Source organism: Apium graveolens, chromosome 1 (assembly GCF_009905375.1).
Source record: "Apium graveolens cultivar Ventura chromosome 1, ASM990537v1, whole genome shotgun sequence".
NCBI classification, from domain to species: Eukaryota; Viridiplantae; Streptophyta; class Magnoliopsida; order Apiales; family Apiaceae; genus Apium; species Apium graveolens.
In genome coordinates, this window is record NC_133647.1 from 192,752,296 (window position 1) to 192,760,539 (window position 8,244).

Sequence of the window (8,244 nt, forward strand, 5' to 3'; positions counted from 1 at the left end):
ATCATTTTAGATGCTTCAAATTCTATTTATTTATTTGATTATATTTGTTAATTGTTTAGTGATAAATTTATTATTAACAAAATTATTATTTTAAAAATTTAGTGGTGTAGTGGAGTTGCAAAATAAATAATATTCACATATTTATCCACTAACTAATAATTAAAGATATTTTGTAAAATGTTTATATAGGCTATTTTATTCTGAGTTTAAAATTATGAAAAAACAGTACAAGTTTTCTACAAATTATTTTTTATTTATACTATTTTATCCTACAAATCTAACTGTGTTAGTGTGTACTAAGAGGGATGCTAACGGTAGGTGCTAAAAGGATGTCATGCACAAACTGAATTTGTTCTGGTTGTAATATCTTTTGTCATTTTTAATATTTTCTGTTTTGCAAGATTTTTTAAATTTTAATTTATATGTTCTGGTTGTAATATCTTTTCTCATTTTTAATATTTCCTGTTTTGCAAGGTTTTTTAAATTTAAATCATAGATTATTCTGTTGCAATTTCAAAATTTTAAAATCAAAGACTTTCAATTTCTGTTTACTAACCGAACTGAACCAAAAGGACTCTTTTGATTCTCTTATATTTTAGTTTCCATACTAATTAGAAAAGTTTGTAAGATAATCTATTGGAAGTTGACGTTAAAACAACCTCTTAAAGACCGTCGAGAGTTTGTCTTTATTTTGTTAGTTAAGTTTGAAAAAGACTTAAGTTAAAAATTTAAGATATTGCATGACTTCGGCATTGAGAAATAAGAACTATTTTATAAGTGTGTAACAAAAAACACAATTATTAAAAATTTCAAATACAATTTAACTTAGCTTTCGAATTATTTAATCAGCGTGCAAACGAACCAAACTCGATACGTTCATCTATATCTATACCATACTAGCTTATAAACCGTTCGATGCACTAATTGATTTTAATACTCGAATAATTTTTAATAATTTATTTTATCTTAAAATTATTAATATATTAATATCGATGTTCAAAAGTTGAAAAATAAATTGAAGAACATATTAAGTTATAGTAATATATGTTTTATGATAATTTGAGACTTGATTGAAAATAAATAGTATAATGTATAATATGTTGTTCATGGGATTCGAACCTTGAACCTGTAAAAATTATTAAAAATAAAAAATATAAAAGTTTAAATATAATTCGCTGTTTACGGGATTCGAACTTTGAACCCATGAGAGCAGTTTAAATATTAATATAATATTATTTTATTATTACATCCAACAATTTCCATTTATCTGTATTTAGATCTGACGATTGTTATTGATTATAATAATATACTATAGATTTCTATAGATTGGTTAAGTTTGACTAAAGAAATTACAAATACGCCATTGGAGCATCTACCACGGGAGTAGCTATATATGTTAGTTATATGAATAAAATATAGATATTATCTAAAATTTACTAAACCCTCTAAGGAATTGTAAGGAATTGTACTTCAACGGTATTAACTATAACAAATTATTTTTAGTGAAAAAAAGTTACTAAAGAAATCCAAAGTAAAGTTAAATATTTTTTATTTAATTTAAGTGAAAATAAAAAATATATTTAATAAAAACATATTTGATGATATTATTGTAATATTTTAAACATGATAAAAATTGCTTAACAAACATTAATTTTATATTTTATAAAACATTTAACTAAATTTAATTTATCATATTATTTTATTAGTATTTTAGATAATATTATATTAAAATTATTATATAAGTAATTAATAAATTTGGTTAACAATGAATTTTTTTTACAGTTTTTTGATAAATATTTTTCACTACAAGAAAACAGGGTAAAACCGACCGGACATAACCGACCGACGTCGATTTGGTCACCTTAAAACCGACCGACGTTAGTGGTCGGTTATATGGCAACTAAACGACACCGTATCGATGACGTGGCACACATAAAACCGACCATCAGCTGGTGGTCGGTTTTATAGAAAAAAATGACACCGTTTTGCTGATGTGTCACTTTTAAAACCGACCTACTACAAGTGGTCGGTTATATAGAATAATAAAAAATTAATTTAAAGCACAAAAAAAGTACCCGTTATAGAGAAAACGGTGAAGACATACGACCAATCTTTGAAACAAAATTTTACAATGAGAGCGGCTATTATGTGGACAATTAGTGACTATCCCTCTATGAGTATGATAAGTGGGTGGTCGGGCAAAGGAAAGATGGGATGTCAAGTGTGTCTTGGAAGCGTGCAAGGGTTTCAATTAAAATATTGTGGAAAATGTAGTTTCCATGGCACGAACCGAATATTCCTTGAATCAAATGATCCACTCCATCAAAAAAGTAATTTGTTTGATAACGAAGAAAGAAGATTATTTCGTGGTCGTTTGTCCGGTGAGGGTGTTAAGGAATTGCTTGATGGTTTAGTTTTTCCACCACCCGGAAAGACTAATTCGAAGGCAAGGAGCGTCGGATACGGGGAAGAGCATCATTGGACTCATGTCCCAATCTTTTACGAACTCCGTTATTGGTCATCACATAGTTTACGTTATTCAATTGACATCATGCATACGGAAAAAAATGTTTTTGAAAACATTTTTTTTACTATTGTCAATGCGGCAAAGTCAAAAGATCATAAAAAAGCAAGAGCGGATTGCAAGCATTTTGGGGTGTTACCACATTTGTGGATCGATGAGAAAGGAAAGTCACCTAAAGCACCTTATTCCCTTACTAGAAAACAACGTAAACTTTTGTGTGAATGGATTAGTTCACTAAAACTTCTGGATGGTTATTTCTCAAATATATCACGTTGTTGCAATGTTGAGGAGTGTACATTTTATGAATTCAAATCGCACGATTGTCACATTTTTCTTCAAAAATTATTGCCTCTCGCAATTCGTGAACTTCTACCGGCGCCTATTTCCGATGCAATCACGACAATTTCTAACTTTTTCCAAGATTTATGTTCATCCGTGGTTATAAAAACCGACTTGGAAATAATGGAAAAATCGGTTATCAAAGCGTTGTGTTTGTTGGAAACGATTTTTCCTCAAAGTTGGTTTGATTCGATGGAACACTTGGTTGTACATTTAGCCGAAGAAATTAGACTTGCTGGACCTGCTTATTGGCATTGGATGTATCCGATTGAACGTTTGTTGGGAAAATTAAAACAAAAAGTCGGTAATAAAGCAAGGGTTGAGGGGTCAATTGCCGAACGATATATGGAGGAGGAGATTCTTAATATTTGTTCTTTTTATTTTGCCTCTGACACGATCCATAATAAGGTACGTCGTAACGAGGTTTTGTTTGATGTGCAAAATTCTGAGAATTTAGAAGTGTTCAAATATCCAATTCAATCTCTTGGAAAGGAAGGAACTCGATACATGAGTGATGATGAACGAGAGTTAGCGGAAGAATATGTTCTTTTAAACTCTCCTGAAGTTCAACCTTATCTAAGGTACCAAATCTTACTTTAAAAAATATGCGTAATAATTTTTGTTAATGACACATGCATGACCTTACTTTATATTTTAGGAAGTACCAAGATCGTGTTATGCGACAGCGCCCGGAAACAACACCTCAAGATTTAGATCGTATTGTCAAAAGTCGATTTAAAACTTGGTTTAAACAAAAGGTATTTATCTATTTTTAATTTGCATGGATTTTTTTAAAATTCTTATAATTACAACATCTCATCGATTTGAATTATTTTTAGGTTGATAAAGATGAGGTGGAAGGACCTCGTTTTAGGGACTTACTTGAAGGGCCGGTATTAGAAGTTATGACTTTTGAGACTTGTCAAGTTAATGGATATAAATTTTCAACAAAATATGCATCCGATTCTGGTGTTGTTCTTAAAGAAAATTTGCACGGAAATAATCTTGATTATTATGGTCAACTATAAGAAATTATTAGACTTATTTATCAAGGATGCAATCATGTATATTTGTTCAAATGTATATGGTTTGATAGTGTTGGTAATGGTGTGAGGATTGATAAGAATCGTGTGATTACAATCGATATGACTTCAAGATTAAAGTCAAATGAGATTTTTATTTTAGCTAGTCAAGCTAGAGACATCGAATCATGATGAGTGCATCAAAGTGGCTATTGTCTTGTGGGGAATATGGTTTTGGAGGAATAAAAAGGTCTGGGAGGATAAGCTAGTAACAGTAGATGTAGCTATGGAGCTCAGTTTTAGAAATGTCCACGTATGGAGAATGGCAAGGAAGAAGGAATAAATTAGTACTAATTGTAGGAGTACTGTCAATAGTCTGGTGGAACGTAGATGGTGCCCTCCTCCTCTCGGCAAGGTTAAAGTGAATGTAGATGCATCTGTCGGCCTGCAACCGGAGGTGTATTCGATATGACTGGTTATGAGAGATCATAGAGGTATGTTTGTTGAAGCTAAGGTTATGACTTTTCCTTCTCCTACTACGGTTCTTGAAGCTGAGTGTATAGGCGTAAAGGAGGCTCTGTCATGGGTTGCACAGAGAGGGGTTGAGCATGGTGTCATTGAAACTGATTCATTATTAAAAGCTAGGGCTATAGAAGGAAAGAAACGATAACTTCTTGAGGTTGGCCATATAGTGGATCATTGCAAAGAGCTTCTTCAAGCTAATCCGGGTTTTAGTGTGTCGTATGTTCGCAAACAAGCTAACAAGGTAGCTCATAAGCTAGCTAGATATCCATGTTCAGCAAATTGCTATCATGTATTTACGTCTCCTCCGATGTTTTTGTTGGAGACTATTATGGTGGATTGTTCTAATGAATGAAAGAAGTCTGTCATTTTCAAAAAAAAAAGTTCATAGTACTTCACAACGGTAGCTAATATCTCGTTAACTAACACAATCAAAAATCATAAGTTTTTTACTCGCTTATAAATTTAAGTTAATTTCTAATACTCCCAACAGCTAACAATCATGTAAACTTATTGCCTTTTCTCATCTTAAAGAAAACTTTTACTCTTTTGTCGATTAACTTAAACTCCGTTAAATGTTAAATGAGGCAATCAATACCTATGATATGATCAAGTTACACATCATTTTCGAAATAAAATCACTTTATGTTAAATATAATCTTGATATTGAATAAATATATAATCAAATTTCGTTGAAAATCGTAAGATGATCACGATTAAAATAAAAACTCTATGATTCAGATGAGAGAAAAAAATTTGGCAAATTGAGTCAAAATTCGATCAAATAACATCCAAATTTCAGGTTTAAGAAGGATGCACAATATCATTATGAATACAGAAAGAGTTAAAAAAATAGATAAGAAAAAGTAGTTTACAAAAATTGCAAGAACTGAATACTTATAAACGAATATGATAAAAGAAACTTAAGTAGAATATCAATTTTAATGTCTACCCAACCTCACAGGTCAACCTAAAAAAGTTTTCTACAAGAAAGAACCTAAGCTCTGATACCATATTTGACAACCTGGGTCAAATCCCGAGTTTTTTTCGAAAACTGGGTCATGTCCCGATTACGAGTTCGAAATAAGACGAAACATACAGTCCCGAGTGCAGCCAACTTGGATAAACAACAGGCCCACCACAGGCCCCCAAAAGATCATTATTTGTTGGTGCACATAGTAGGAGTAGTACTTCATCTTATAAACTGAACAGAAGTCTCAAATCTCCTCAATGTGGAACTGGGGTGTTACTGTACAACTTAAAGTTACCCTTAAATAGTTACCGGTTACCACTGAACGTTCACTAGGCCTGTTTGGAAGTTAGTTTTTTTGGAAAATATTAACCTTTTGAACCGAATTAAAGATTTGATTAAATAAAACTTCTAATAATAGTGTTTAGTAGTTAATTTTTTGAAATAGTTGTTTTGTCCCAAAAAGCTAAATTTGAAAAAATTATTTGGGGGAGTTTTTTTACTAATGTATGCAAAAAGTTAACTGAAGCAACTATTTAATGAACAGCTTTATTGAAAACAGTTTTATTCAAAATAATAAATTTAATCGGCTAGTCAAAAGTTTACCCAACTCAAACTCAAACGGCTAATTCAATCCAATACATTTAATAGCTAATAGAAAAACATGACCTAAATATCATCCAGAATATACAACTCAAGAACTAGAGGGAATTGAAGAATGATGACTCTGAACAACTTGGTTAATCCGTTGAAAGTGAAACTAGAACCATAAACGAAGCCGAATTCTGTCTGAACCGAACAGAGCTTAATTTTTTTTAAGACGAGCCGAGCAGAACCTAGTTTTTTAAAATAATCGAGCGGAAAGTGTTGTTCAAACTCGGCTCGTTTATAAATAATTAAACGAGCCGAGCCCGAGCCGAACACGAGTTTATTCACGAACAATCGAGCTGAGCCGAACTCGAGCCGTGTCGAGTTGTCCACTAATAGTTTACATATATTTTAGTCTCAGCCAATTGTTATCGTTTCTGAGAGATTGTCTGGCACGTATTTTAAGATGAATATAAAATATAGTTCTATAACTTTAATTTTTTTTAATAAAAATAGAATGTTTAAACTTTTATTTAGAAAAAGAATTTTTTTAAAAAAAAAAAGTTATAGAAATATACTTTCTATTCATCTTAAAATGTGTGTTGGACACTATCTTAGAAATGATAATAATTGGGAGGGAGTAATTAATAAATTTACAAGTTGTATCGTGATCAACTACTAGTCTTATCTTACAATTGTATACGCACACTCCTAATCTACACTTGTTTATTAATCTATGTATATCATTTTGTTTTCAAAATGACTTTTAAAAATATATTCAATTTTATTTTTAATTATTGAGACATTCGTAACTTTATAAATCGTACATTATTTTTAAAAATGATGATGTCAAAATTTTATCATGTTTTGCCGTTTTACTTAAATTTGGTTTTTGTAAATTACAAGTTATTTAATGGTGTTTATGAAATATGAAAAATTGGAGATGAATGTATAATGACAACAATTTGATAGTTTATTTATGAAAAACTAAGTGTTATATTTAGAAAAATAAATAAAAAAATTTAAAATAATTAAATTATTAAAAAAGGATGAAAAAATATACTAGTAAAAATATTTAAGTGATCAGTAATAATATATTATTTGTAATACATACAAACTTTATCTGAGCTGAGTCGAGTTACCGAGTTCGAGCCGAGTCCGAGCCGATACCGAACTAAACGAGTCGAGTCTGAGCCGAACACACCAAAAGTTCGGCTCGGCTCATTTATTTATCTGACCTCATTTTCATGTTCAAAATCGGCTCATTTATAAAAAGTTCTAAGGGTTGTATTTAGAAAAATAAACAAAAAATTTAAAATAATAAAATTGTTAATAAATGATGAAAAATATACTAATAAAAATATTTAAGTGATCAGCAATAATTTATTATTTGTAATACATATAAACTTTATCTGAGTTAAGTCGAGTTACCGAGTTCGAGCCGAGTCCGAGCCGAGCCCGAACTAAACAAGTCGAGTCTGTTCCGAACACAAAAAAAGTTCGGCTCGGCTCGTTTATTTATCCGAACTCATTTTCATGTTCAAAATCTGCTCGTTTATAAAAACGAACCGAGGCGAGTTTACTTAAACAAGTCGATCTCGAGTTTTGTTCATGAACAGTTTTGTTCATTTGCACCCTAGGTGAAATCGTCCGTGAAAGTCGAGGGTTATCGAGAGATGTCTTTATTTTGTTAGTTGAAAAGTAAAAAAAAGATTAACATTAAAATCTCTTCTATATATAATAGTCCAACATAACTATAAAATTATTAAGACATTTTATTTTCGTGAAATGACAGATTTGCACGTCTTTGTTTACTATATTAAAAACAAATGTTGTTAATGGGAATCGAACCTGAGTATACTCATTCATCAATATATCTTTATATCATTATACCAAATTATTATCTTGTGATTTTCATCATACATATAAAATGTGAGTGTCGTAAGACATTTATTCAACTTTAAACAATTATGAATTATTTGTGGAGTTAATTTGAACAAATTATATTTAAAAATAAGTTTAAACATAATACATTAAAAATATATACCTTATTTATTAGACATTTATAAGTTTAAAAAAGTATTTTAAACCTTTTTTATCTCAATTAAATTTTATAAATTCCTATTTTTTTAAAAAAAATTATTAAAAATAGAATCGTATATATATATATATATATATATATATATATATATATATATATATTATCATGACTATAAAGAGTCAGTATACATCAGTTGAATTTGCAATCATAATATGAGCCATTTTTATTCAAAAAATAC